Source organism: Carcharhinus amblyrhynchos, chromosome 2 (assembly GCF_965287045.1).
Source record: "Carcharhinus amblyrhynchos chromosome 2, sCarAmb.v2.hapA, whole genome shotgun sequence".
In the NCBI taxonomy this organism is placed as follows: domain Eukaryota; kingdom Metazoa; phylum Chordata; class Chondrichthyes; order Carcharhiniformes; family Carcharhinidae; genus Carcharhinus; species Carcharhinus amblyrhynchos.
In genome coordinates, this window is record NC_137325.1 from 127,798,966 (window position 1) to 127,812,287 (window position 13,322).

Below are 13,322 nucleotides of genomic sequence, written 5' to 3' on the forward strand. Positions count from 1 at the left end.
AATTCCCAGCTTGGGTCACTGTGTGGGATTTCTCCCCCTGTCAGCGTGGGTTTCCTCCCACAGTTCAAAGATGTGTGGGCTAGGTTGATTGGCCATGGTAAATTTCCCATGGTGTTGGGGGACTAGCAGGGTAAATATGTGGGGTTAAGGGGATTAGGCCTAGGTAGGATTGTGGTTGGTGCAGCCTTGATGGGCTGAATGGCTGCCTGCACTGTAAGGATTCTGAGTAACTTGATGGATGTTATTGTATGTCGGTGAATAGGAACGTTCCTTTGACTGAGTATGAAGTGTCATTAAGCATTCAAGTTTGGCAAGAAATGAGTTGGTTGGAAGATGGTGCTATAATCTGTGCCAAAATCAGGAATTCATTGTATCTTGTGCAAAATTCTTGCTCAAGATAGTTATTTTTAAGTTTTTGTTTTGCTCAGCTTGTTAAAGGTCTGTAGTTGTTTTGCTCGGAATGCAGTTTTTGGGATGTGACCACGTTGAAAAGTAATCTGGAGAAGATTGGGCATCGCAGTGAGTTAGAACACAGGTCCTTCGGAACCTGGTTTTAAATCCAGTCTGCAAGATGCACAATTGTCTAAAGCTCAAGTCTTGATCAGTTTCCGAAGGCCTTTGTGTCATTTTTTTTTCCCCATTGCATTTAAGTTCAGATTGAGAATCTAGGGGATTTTCACAATAACTTTTTTGCAGTGTTTAATGTAAGCCTACCTGTGACACAAATATTAAAAAACTTGAAACTTAAACTTTGAATCTGCAGTATCTGTTTTAATTTGCTGCAAATCATGCCTATGGCCAGAAACATTTCAATAAAGCCGTTTTCATAAATTGCAAATTGGATGAATCATTAAAATGAGGCACTGCCTTCTCATCTGGTAAAAGATCCCAAGGTTACATTCTGAAGAAAAGCTCAGGTGGGATGAGGTGTGGAGTGTTCTGGTCAAAATAGACCAACACAAGATTATCTCATTATAACATTACTCTCTGGGGGAATTCGAAGGGCCTGTTGGGCTGTAGTTTTTGTGTTCTACAACAAACTGTTTCAAACAGTAAAAGTGATTAAACACTCTGGGAGTTGCTGCGATTGCGAATAATACAAGTACAAATTTTTTTCTTCATGCAATATTTGTTCTCTTGATATAAACATAACTTATTTCCCTTTCTCAATGGAAGCTGCCTCCATCACGTACACTCGGGCCAGATTTTCCCCCATTGCTTTTGTCAGCCCCTGCAAGTCTCTGCCCCCATTTTCTCAGTCCTTCCATCATGGGTCAATTTTTCATTATCTACTGTCAGATTCCAAAAGGCAGCTTGCTTAGATTGAAGAATACACAGTGCATGATTGTGGCATTCACATGTTCATTATCCACATCACCTTTCAAAAAAAAGTGTTATTTTAAAGCGCTAGAATATTATGCTGTGAAGCCGAGACTTGAATGGTTGAGGTTTTACGGTGCATTGATCAATTCCAGAAATATTTTCGCTGTTGTAATTTCAATCCTTTGAAGTTCGTTTGAAAACTTTGCTATGGCAATGTCGCTATTTGCAATGGTGATAGACTTATGGTATATGCCATTATCTTTTTGGAATTGAATGTGTCTAGTTTGTTAGTTGCAATCCAGAATGACGATTAGGGTATGCTGGCTGAGCCTTGGGCGGGATTCTTTAGCTTTGTTCACTGAAACAGGAAAATCCTGCTCGATGTCAATGGACCTTTCCATGTTCTGCCCCTCGCCTTTCCTGTGATGGGCGGGGTGATAACATTCTGGCCTTTATTTCTACCTATGTATACCCATTTTCCTTGACCCCTTAGTTGCCTTAAGTTCTTTTTCAAGCTGATCGTTTAGAGCCACGACAGTCATGTTTGGGGATTTACCTGTCGTGAGCTTCGTAGCTTAATGCTAAGATTGCTCGGGATAAAGGATCAGCAGACCCTTATTTGAGACTTCTGAACCATTCTTGGTAACGTGGCTGCTGATCTATTAAAATTATTTTGAGCATTTGACTGTTACAATTTCTACTGTTGCATTTATTATTACTGCTGTCTTGAGGTAATAATTTGATGTTTTCCTTTATGCATTTTTTTAAAGGAACTTATTTCCTTGAGCAAGCACCAACCACTGAGTGTGCCATATTTTGATTCTGGTCTAAACTGAAATCCAAAACTGCCAGAAAATTGAGATTTCTTTTCTTCCTGGATGGAAAACAAATTAAACGTGGCTCCTTTTCATGCTCCTTTGCACAGCAAGGCTGGCTAAAAAAATTTTGGTCAGATAAATGGGCCAACAGGATTTTTTTAAGCAAGAAGTGGAACAAAGTAATATAAAAGCAAAATTCTGAAAGAGAAACTCAGGTCAGGCAGCATCTGTGGAGAGAGAAACAGTTAACATTTTTGAGTCTCTGACACTTCAGAGCAGATGCTACCAGACCTGAGCTTTTCAAATGTTTTGTTACAGGTTTCCAGCATCTGCGGTGTTTTGCTTTTATTTTTGAACCACCTAATGCTATCTTTATAGTTCTTGTCAGTTGTTGGCTTAGTGTTTAATTTGGGCTAGGTGTGGTGGGAGGAGAAAGCGTCAATTTAAAATTTGCAATTCCAGCAGTTTTAACATTGTAATTTGTCTCTGCTGAATGCAGGCTTGATGACGGATATTCCTCCATTTTACTATGACAGCACAGAGTAGAAAGTTGACGTAGATGTTAGTTTTGGAATGGGTTAACCCAGCTGTGCTATTCAATTTTGAGTGGCAGTAGCATATGACTTTTAACAGCCTTAAAGGTACTATTTTTGTTATATGGGTGTTGGAAACTTGTTTCATAGCACTTAAGCTTTGTAGTGTGGAAGCTTGTTGCTGTAGCTCCTAACTATGGGTTGCTGCTTTAGTAAAGAGAGAAATCCGTTGACCAAAAATGCCACTGAAAGAACACGTTTGTTGAGGAATGCAGGAAGTGAAACAGATATTGAAAACTGGATCCAAAGCCCGGTGTCATTACTTAAAGAAATGACCAAGAATGGGAAATTGGATAAACAGTCTCAAGCATGTGGCAAGCTGAGGATTGCACGAAGTACAAACGCGAGTGTGGACAGCCACCAAGGATGGTTGAAGAATAGCAGACACATGATCTGGCTTTTGCTGATGATGAAACCCTTTTACCACAGGCAAATGTCTTTGCAGCAAGCTGAAAATCTAAAATGTTAGTGAAGAATTCCTGACAAATGATTCTTCGTCAGAAGTCCAAAGAGGCAATCTGTGGAAGCCTACTGGATCATTGAAGGAAAAAACTGGGCATGTTAAAGGCAAGGAACATTGCAAAAACTACAAGAAGCCATGCTGTCCTATTAAAATGGATGAAAAATCTGTTGAGAGACATGGAACTGAAAATGCTGTTGTTCAAAGTGTGCTATCTCAATTGGCTCTATCACCCAGAGGATAAGGCTGTGCTCTTGCACTGAGAAGGTCATCTTAAATGGTGCAAATTTGGCAAGTTGCCAAATTTTTGATTGCCATTCACAGCAGCAAGAACTCGCCTATCAGTTGTTAATGGCAGAGGCTGAAAGTGATGGTAAAAATAGCAAGACTGAGGGAATTCAATGTATTTCAACACTGTATAATAAAGAGCATTGCTTAGATAGCAGTAGCTTGTCTTTTGAAATAGATATTAAATCAAGAACCAATGATTTTTACAGTATCTGCACAATAGATCTGGAGGATGTAGATGATGAAGAGTCACCTGTTTTTCCTCATAACCAAATTGCCTCAGATCTGTACTGCTCAGCTGTCACAGCTGAGAGAAAGCAAAGCCTAATACGGTCTGTTGACACTGCTATAGATTTTTCAAGACAATGTCCTATAAGTACAGCAGCTGTTTCTGATCAGGAAGTAGTCCAAGTAGCGCAATCAATGATGGTAGCCGTGGGCACTGTGGAGCAGCATGGTTTTTCCACTGAAATATGCACTGATGCGCAAGCCACTACGTTACTTGTGCCAAAATCAAATGCTGCACTTACATCTGCAGAAATGGCCAAAAATGAAGCGAGGTATCTTGATAGTCAACCTAACAATGGAAAGAAGCACAGCTATGTGAAGTCTTCACTTCCTGAGAAGTTGCCTGAGGTAAATTACTTTAGTTCAGACGCTTGTGCTTCAAAATTTGCAAATATTTACAATCATGCCAAATGATGTCATCTGTGCGAGGCAAACCAGAAAGTGAGTGAGTCCCTGATTAAGCACAGCATTAAATTTGAAGGCACAGGAGTTGATGAATGTCAGCAATGCAAGTTGAATATGTTGGAATCCAACATATGTCCGAACACAGCTGTACACCCACATGATGGGGTAAGAAGTGGCAAAAGCATTATCTCTGACCCCTCCATAATTAGGGTGCCAAAGTTGAATAATTCATTGCCTGACAATTCTCCGATAGAAAAAGTACTTATTTTGAACTCTCAATCAAACTTGGACGACTGCAATCAATGTCATGAAGGAAACCTAATTCCTGTCCATGCACCATCCATTTTGCTGGAAGCAGAGTTTACGTGTCAAAAAAGTGAAACTGGACTACCACAGGATCAAACAGTTACGTTAAGTAATGTAAATATGTATGTGGAACCTCTGGAAGGATGTTCATACTTGGATATAGACTTGTTACAATCCTTATCTATTGGAAAAATATTTGAACAAATGAAAGCTGAGGGGAAGAGTTTGAAATCCAATTGTTTGAAATTGGATGCTGCAGCTTGTACCAGTAATTCCAACATTGAGGAGCAGCTACTCTGATCAAAGAATCGCTGATAAACAAAATGGTGGAAAATTTGCATCAGTGTCCAATGATGACATTTTGCAAGCTGACCTCAATATGCAAGTGCCCAGTGCATCTGAAGAAATTATGGTGGAAAATTCAGGATTTGGCTTTTCAGCTGAGCAGGATTCAGTTGTTGAAATCCATAATAGTTATCTGTGAGCCATTTGACGTTGGCCACAGTGCCAGTGTTGATTTAACAGAGTTGGATGAAATCAAATATTTTGCCTGTTCATGATGCTATTGCAGATTCTTAGATCAGATCAGCTGCAGAAACAAAGATGAAAAATCAACAGGAAAAAGCGTTGAACTTAGGCAAACAAAATCAATATTCTGCTGTTGTACTTTCAGTTAATGGTACAGAAGTAAGCAGTGAAACTGAATTTACCGTCAGTAATGTCTCTGCAGTGGAAAACAATGCCAATATCTGCTTGAACCAATACACTGGAAGTCTGAAAGACAATGACGAAAATGTATTGAATGGAATAACTGAACAGACGCCTGAGATTCAGAATCTTTCTACATCTAGGCAAATTTCATCTGCTCCAAACGCAGCACTCTGAGGTGTAGTGACTCGACAAAATATCCATCCACTGGAGAGCAGAACTAGCTTTGTAAACTGGCATCTCTCCATGTTCTAATGAAAAGACTGAAAACTTGAAACAAACATTTGCTGCTGACTGGATTACAAATGAGCCCTGTAATCCTGTTTTTTGCTTTGTGCAGAATGAAGTTCAGCAAGTCGTGCTTGACACACAGTCTGCAAGCATAGAGTTATTAGATGAGTCTAAGAATCCATCCACCTTTAAAATTGAAACAGAGGGAAAGCATTCACAAGCAAGTGACTTAACACTGGAAAAAACTTCAAAAAAGATGGAGGCTGTTGAATTGTATACATCAAGAAAATTGTGAAATTAATGTGAATGGTGTGGAGGATCCTAGTCAGATCGATCAATATACATCAACTCCTTCATGTGAAATATCTCGCATCTTAACTGGAATCGTAGGCAATAGTGATGTGAAAGAGAAGCCTTCACCCGACGTGCTGTGCAGAAGCAATGAGAGATGTGTGGATGTGATGGTAGACATTTCGAGACAGCCTGGAGATGAACCTAAAATAGATCACAATTTAGAAAGTGGCGTAAGGCCACCATGGACTATCAATCCAGAAATTGACATAATGTTTGAAGATGTAGCTGAGTGCATATTTTCTGAACAGCTGAAGATAAATGTAGGCAGCCGTGCAGGTTACTTATGGAACACCAGCTTTACTGGAGTTACTAGTGAGGTTGACTTGCAGCAAAATGATGCAGTCCAATCAGTTTTAAAGGATGTTGATATCACCAAAAGCCTGACTGGGGTGCTTCTATGCCACCTTTCAGTATACAATCCTATTGATTCTTGGAATTGGCTCAACAGCTGTGATCAGACAGTGAGTATTTTTCAGATGGTAGCTATTTAATACATCTTTTTATGCCTTGAGTGCAAATGGTAATTTTTATACATGGGAGCAAATTGGCTGTCTTAATTTGGAATCACAAATGGATTAAACGAGGCAGCTTTTATTGCTATTTGCATTCCCACTTTATTTAAAGGTGGTATTTTGTTGTTCTGCCTTCAAGCAACATCTAGGAAACTGTCATAGAATCAGCCCATAAAAGCACAAGACTCAGGAGTGTAATTAGGCCACTTGGCCCATTTAATCCGCTCTGCCATTCGATCATGGCTGAATTTCTTCCATCCCCCACCACCACCAAATTCTCCTGCCTTCCCCCATGACCCCTGGTCCCCTTAGTAATCAAGAACCTATCTATCTGTCTTAAAGACACACAATGCAGAAGAGGCCATTCGGCCCATCAAGTCTACACTGGCTCTCCAAGAAAGATCCCACTCAGGCCGCCTTTCCCCATGTTATCTCCGCCACACCACATTTACCGTGGCTAATCTAGCTAACCCATATATCTTAAGTGGCAATTTAGCATGGTCAATCCACCTAACCTGCACATTTGGACTATGGGAGGAAACTGGAGCACCGAGCAGAAACATACGCAGACGTGGGGAAAATGTGCAAACTCTACACAGTCACCAAGGCTGAAATTGAATCCTGTTCCTTGGAGCTGTGAGGCAGCAGTGCTAACCACTGTGCTGTCCCCTTCAAGGGGACAGCAGTATAAACTCTGAAATATTGGACTTGAATGAAATGACCTTAAATTGAAGTGGATTTAAATAATTACTTGTCAATCTGGACCTATTCATAAAGGGCTATGAAATTTGTGTAATTATGATGTACACTTTTAAGTCAGTCGGTGTTGTCAGTTTAGGTACTGACAATTCTGTATTTTTCTGGATTGTTGTAAGGTTCAGAATTTCAGTATTTGAGGGTTTTTAATTTTTGTGTATTTTCAAACAGTTGTGGCGATATGCTTTGCTGTACTCCAGTTTTGAAGTGCAACCAACTTTATGAAAAAAAAGTGGCTGGAAACTTAAATTTGAGCTACGACTTTGTCACTAATTTTAATTTTCTTGAACTTTTGATAATCTTGGACTTCACCATCAGTGCATATTGAGTTGAATAAAAATGGCTATCGAAGCAGCAAATTGCAGAGTTTAGCCTTCATGACCAGGGACAGTGGACAAAATTTCCACTTGCCATTATAGAGTCTAAAGCCCAAATTTGCACCACCTTCAACTAAACTGGAATTTCCAAAAGTTGTTGCTGATTTGTACCTTTTTAGCGCAAGCTACATTTCTTATTTGTTTTGATCCTTGATTTTATTATTGTTGTTCTCCCTTGTTTAAAAAATCTTGGTTGCAAACCTGCTGACTGTGACCTTTTCCTGCCCAACCTATCTTAGACCTTATGAGGTTTACCAATTTTTAGCAGGTTCTTTTGCCTCCGTAACTATCCCTGAAGTTTGGGTGCCCATTTTCGGTCTACATTTGCAGAAATATGGTGCTGCTGTACAAGTAGTCAACTGTTTTGCCATCTCATTAATGCAAGTCATGTCACAATACGATTTCCTTATGATCTAACTGGGTATTGTGTATTTTGCACATGTTCCAAAGTGCAATTCTGTAATCTCTGAAAGCAAGATTGAGAAGCACTTGGATAGCTGAGGTCAGACATGAATCATAATGCCTGAAATAATGCAGCCTAAAGGGAAGATACTGAACATATTGTGTTTAACTCAATCTCACCTCTCTCCTGAATGCAGGGTGAAGAGTAGAGAACATTATTAAAACATCTTATCCCCTTTATGACTGACTTGTATTTTGATATTGCATTTTGCAGTCAGCTTTTAACTGTTTTCTTAGCTTTTAAACTTCTCTTTGGCAGTGTGGTTCCTTAACGCGTTGCAGTCTTTTGGTTAACTACCTGTCGAGCCAACCATTCCATAGTGGAAGGGTTGATATTGCCCACAATAGAAATTTGGCTACTGCTTTTCTAGCTTGCCTTTTCATAGTTTCACCTCTAACATATTTTAGCATTTTGTCTAATAGGGGAACCATCAAATCACAAAACAATTTGCTGAAAGTGAAGATGGATAAAGCCGTAGAACTAGCAGCATTTTTGGATTTTATAATTAAAGGTGTGGAGTAGAATGGTGAAAAAAATGAACAGCTTCAAAAAAAGTGAGGGCACAGTACAAGTTCACTGAAGAAAGGACAAAGTAACCCAGTGGAAATGCATCAGGATATAGTTAAAAGGCTAGTTACTGAAACTACGCCAAACAAAAAAGCCTAATACATTTATAGGCTTTTTTGAAATTATGAAGGTTTTGATGTGTTGAATTGGGCAATATTTCCATTTTTGGGATATAGGATCAGAAGGCATAAATCTGTGTGGGTAGAGTTAAGGAATCGCAAATGTAAAAAGACCCTGATGGGAGTTGTGTACAGGCCCCCTAGTAGTAGTCAGGATGTAGGGCAGAAAATAAATCAGGAGACAGAAAAGGCATATATAAAAGACGATATTACATTAATCATGAACTTTAATATGCAGGTGGACTGGGGGAAAACAGGTAGGTAGTGCATCCCAAGAAAAGGAATTTGTGGAATGGCTAAGTTTTTTTGAGCAGCTTGTGATCAGGCATTTCAGGATTTGGTGATTTGATTTAAGGCAGCCTTGATTAGGAAGCTTTAAGGCGAAGGAATCCTTAAAAAGCAATGACCAATAAGATAGGACAAATTCTGAGGGAGAAGCTGGAATCAGATGTAACGGTATTATAATTAAATGTAACTGCAAAGATGAGGAAGGAGCTGGCCAAAGTTGATTGGAAAGGGAACCTGGCAGGGAAGACTTCGGAACAGCAATGGCAGGAGCTTTTGGGGATTATTTGTGAGGCACAACAGAAATTCATCCCGAGGAAAAAACATGCTAAGGGGAGGACAGGCATCCATGGCTAGCGAGGGAAGTCAAGGACAGCATAAAAGCAAAAGAAAAGGCATGCAAAGTGGCAAGGATTATTGGGAAGCCCTTAAAAGTGAGCAGAGGACAACTAAAAAAGCAATAAGCGGGGGGGAGAAGATAAAATGAGCGTAAGCTAGCCAGTAATATAAAAGATGACGGGAAGAGTTTTAATATATAAAAGGCGAGAGAGGGGTAAAAATAGACATTGAATCACTGGAAAATGAGGCTGGAGAAGTAATAGGAAACAAAGCAATGGCAGAGGAACTGAATAGTTTGCATCAGTCTTCACTGTGGAAGATACTAGTGGGACGCCAGAGCTCCAGGAGAAATGGCACAGGTGAGTATAGTGCCCTTCACTTAAGGAGAAGGTTTTGGTGAAACTGAAAGATCTAAAGGTGGATAAATCACCTGGACCGATGGAATGTACCCCAGGGTTCTAAAATGATAGCTGAGGAAATTGTGGGAGTGTTGGTGGTGATCTTTGAGCAATTCTTGAGGCAGGAAGGATCCCAGAGGACTGGAAAGTAGTTAATGTAACACTACTGTTTAAGGGGGAGGGAGGCAGCAGAGGAAAAATTATAGACTGGTTAGCCTGACTTCAATCATTGGCAAGATTTTAGAGTCCAATTATTAAAGATGAGGCAGTGGAGTATTTGGAAGTGTATGATAAAATAGGACTGAGTCAGCATGTCTTTGTGAAGGGGAGGTCATGTCTGACAAATCTGTTAGAGTTCTTTGAAGAGGTAACAAGGAATTTAGATAAAGGAGAACCAATGAACGTGATTTGGCAAGGTGCCACACACTGTTAAATAAGAGCCCATGGTGTTGAGGGTAAGACCCTGGCATGTACAGAAGTTTGGCTGGCAGAAGGCAGAGTCGGGATAAAGGGGCCTCCTTCAGGATGGCAGCCAGTGACTGGTGTGACTTGGGTCAGTGCTGGGACCACAACTTTTCAAAGTATATATTAATGATTTTGGAGGAAGGAACTGAAAGCACTGTTGCTAAGTTTGCAGATGATACAAAGGTATGTAGAGGGACAGGTAGTATTGAGGAAGCTGGGAGGCTGCAGAAGGACTTGGAATAGATTGAGAGTGGACAAAAGTGGCAGAATACAATGTGGAGAAGTGAGGTTATGCATGTTGGAAGGAGGAATGGAGGCATAGACTATTTTCTAAATGGGAAAATGCTTAGGCAATCAAACAGAGGGAGTTTGGAGTCCTTGTTCAAGATCTCAGGGTTAATGTGCAGATTCAGTCGGTAGTGAGGAAGGCAAATGCAGTGTTAGCATTCATGTATTCTAGCCCTTGAGCAGGGATGTACTTCTGAGGCTGTATAAGTCTCTGGTCAGACCCCATTTGGAGTATTGTGAGCCGTTTTGAGCCCCATATCTAAGGAAGGATGTGCTGGCCTTGGAAGGAGTCTAGAGGAGGTTCATAAGAATGATCCCTGGAATGATGAACTTGTATGAGGAATGGTTGAGGATTCTGGGTCTGTATACTCAGCGGAGTTTAGAAGGATGAAGGGGGATCTTATTGAAACTTACAGGATACTGTGAGGCCTGGATAGAGTGGGCGTGGAGAGGATGCTTCCACTAGTAGGAAGAACCAGAGGGCAAAACCTCAGGTTAAAGGGGTGATCCTTTAAAACAGATGAGGAGGAATTTCTTCAGAAAGTGGTGAATTTGTGGAATTTGTGCCACAGAAGGCTATCAAGGCGAGGCCGTTGAATGCCTTTTAAGAAGGAGATGGATAGGTTCTTGATAAGGGGATCAGGAGTTATGGGGATGAGAAAAATATCAGCTGTGATTGAATGGCAGAGCAGACTCGATGGGCCAAATGGCTTAATTCTGCTTCTATGTCTTGTAGTCTTAATGAATCATAAATTCAGTTAAGTGAGTTGGGACAGATTTACTTAGTGGGTTCCTGGAATATGGAATTCTTGAGGCATCGAGGCCACAATCATTGCATCTTCTAAGGTAACATTGGATGAAGGATTGAAGCAAAAACAGAGCAAGGCAAATCTTAATTTTGGTGTGCATCTGTCAAGTATATTGGTACTTGGGCTAATCCAATTGCCATTATATAGTGACACACAAAACAATACAGGGAGTGGAGGAGGAGCTGAACAGATATGATTGAAGGTGAGGTGATGTTTCATGAGCTGCAAAGAAAAGAGCTGATGAGGTTCAGTGCAGGGAGGCATTGCTTGACGAGGCTGTGCTTGACAAGGTAGCTTTGGATAATGTAGCAGGGGATGGTAGCATAAGAATAGGCCATTTAGTTCCTCCTTGCCACTGAATTGGATTGTAGCTAAAAAGGCTGAGGAAATTCAACACTTTTCTGATATGCATGCCATGCAAGCCTTTTCCAAAACTGCCAAATAGATCACTGAAGACATGGATCAAGATCAGTAAGAACCAAGGTGATAAGCCAATGTCAACAATTGCTGAAAAAAGCACTTCGTGGAACTACTCATTCAGAGCTTCATGGAAGATGTGCACCTACTTTAGAACTGCTTGCAATCAGAAGCAAGAGAAGCAAACCTAATGGTTTTAGCCACTGGTCCTGAAAATATCCTGGTGAAGAAGAAATCAAACATACTGATCTCTTGGATACACAGCCCATTTGTGAAGCTGAGGAAGCAGAATGAGGAAGTTGGAGACACCTTTAATCACAATTGAATTGTAACAACTACAGAGCTCCTGACTATTGGCCAAGTCCTGTTGGTTACTTTCTGAATCCCAGTCTGGCTACCAACCTCAGGAGAAGGGCAAAGAACAGAATGTCCTTTTGTGCGTGACTTTGTATGATTGACTTTGCCCTGATGAATTGATCTGTTCGGAAGATGCCACAGAGATTCTAGATGCCTACCTTGCATTACAATAGCAATTGAGTGCAATGCAATGACTCCACAACAAAACCTCCTTCCCTGTCAAAGGCATCAAACAAGGGTGTTTAACCAGCACTGGCCTCGATCTTTCTTGCAATAACACATGCCACTGACAAGCTGCCCTCAGTATCAAATTACCTTATTACATTGCTAAACATTTCAACTTCAATTGGCTGAAGGTCAAAATCAAGATAACCTCTTCTGTAATAGAACTGCAGTGTGCTGATGCCAGTAGCTGGTGCTCTGGTAATCTGAAATTACAACAGTTCCCTACCCATAGAATCCTAGTGCACAAAACAGGCCATTTGACCCACGTAATCTACACCAACTCTTCAAGACCCCCTTTCCCCATAACCCCATGCATTTACTATGACCACTCCGTCTAACTGCACACCTTTGGACCGTGGGTGAAAACAAGACATTTGGAGGAACCCCACACAGTTGCCCAAGGCTGGAATCAAACCTGGTTCCCTGGACCTGAGGAAGCAGTGCTAGCTACTGTGCTGTTGATGCCAAATTTGGCAATCCAATGCCTCCAATTGCAATACGTACTGAAATGTTGGAAAAAATCTGTCACATCTCGAAAGGTATGTATCCCAAAAAGCTAGCATTGAATGCAGATACCACCGAATCCAGTATTAATTATATACTAAGTCCTTTAGAAATGTATTATCAGATTTGACACTAAATCTAAAATTTCATCGGGCGGTGATTCACGTGCTTCTCTGTAATGCTGAATCTTAGACAACTTGCAGAAGCCATGTCAAGATCTTGGAACCATATTACCCTTGTGAAGGGATTTAAAAATCAAGAGAATTGTGAACAAGAGGGGCACAGAGAGGATTTCTTAAAGTCAGAGCAATGCCAAGGAGCCCATTCAAAGGAAATGTTTCAAAGGCAATCTCAAACAACATGTGGGAAACTGATCAACGTGACAGTCCATCATCACAGCCTTTCAGGAGTGCCTGCAAGACTTGACTGAGCCTTGTGAGCCATCTGTGAACCCGCTGACAACACTGACTCAGCCATCCGGAAAGAAGAATTGTTAATATAAGGGGTTAAGAGATGATGGCTTTTTGTACCCCTTTTTGAATACTTTCAGATTATCCTTCAATTATCTACACTGGAGGGATTGCAAACCAATAATGGCAATTCCTCATAATTCAAAGTTTTTTAAGCTCTGGTACAAGACCTCTGAATCTAACCTGTCCAGCATCAC

General features: G+C 40.7%; 1 protein-coding gene across 1 annotated transcript in view; it reads left to right on the plus strand.

Moving 5' to 3' along the window:
- Positions 1–13,322, plus strand: part of larp4b (La ribonucleoprotein 4B) — a 116,676-nt gene that overhangs the window by 34,862 nt on the left and 68,492 nt on the right. The gene's annotated exons all lie outside the window — the stretch shown is intronic.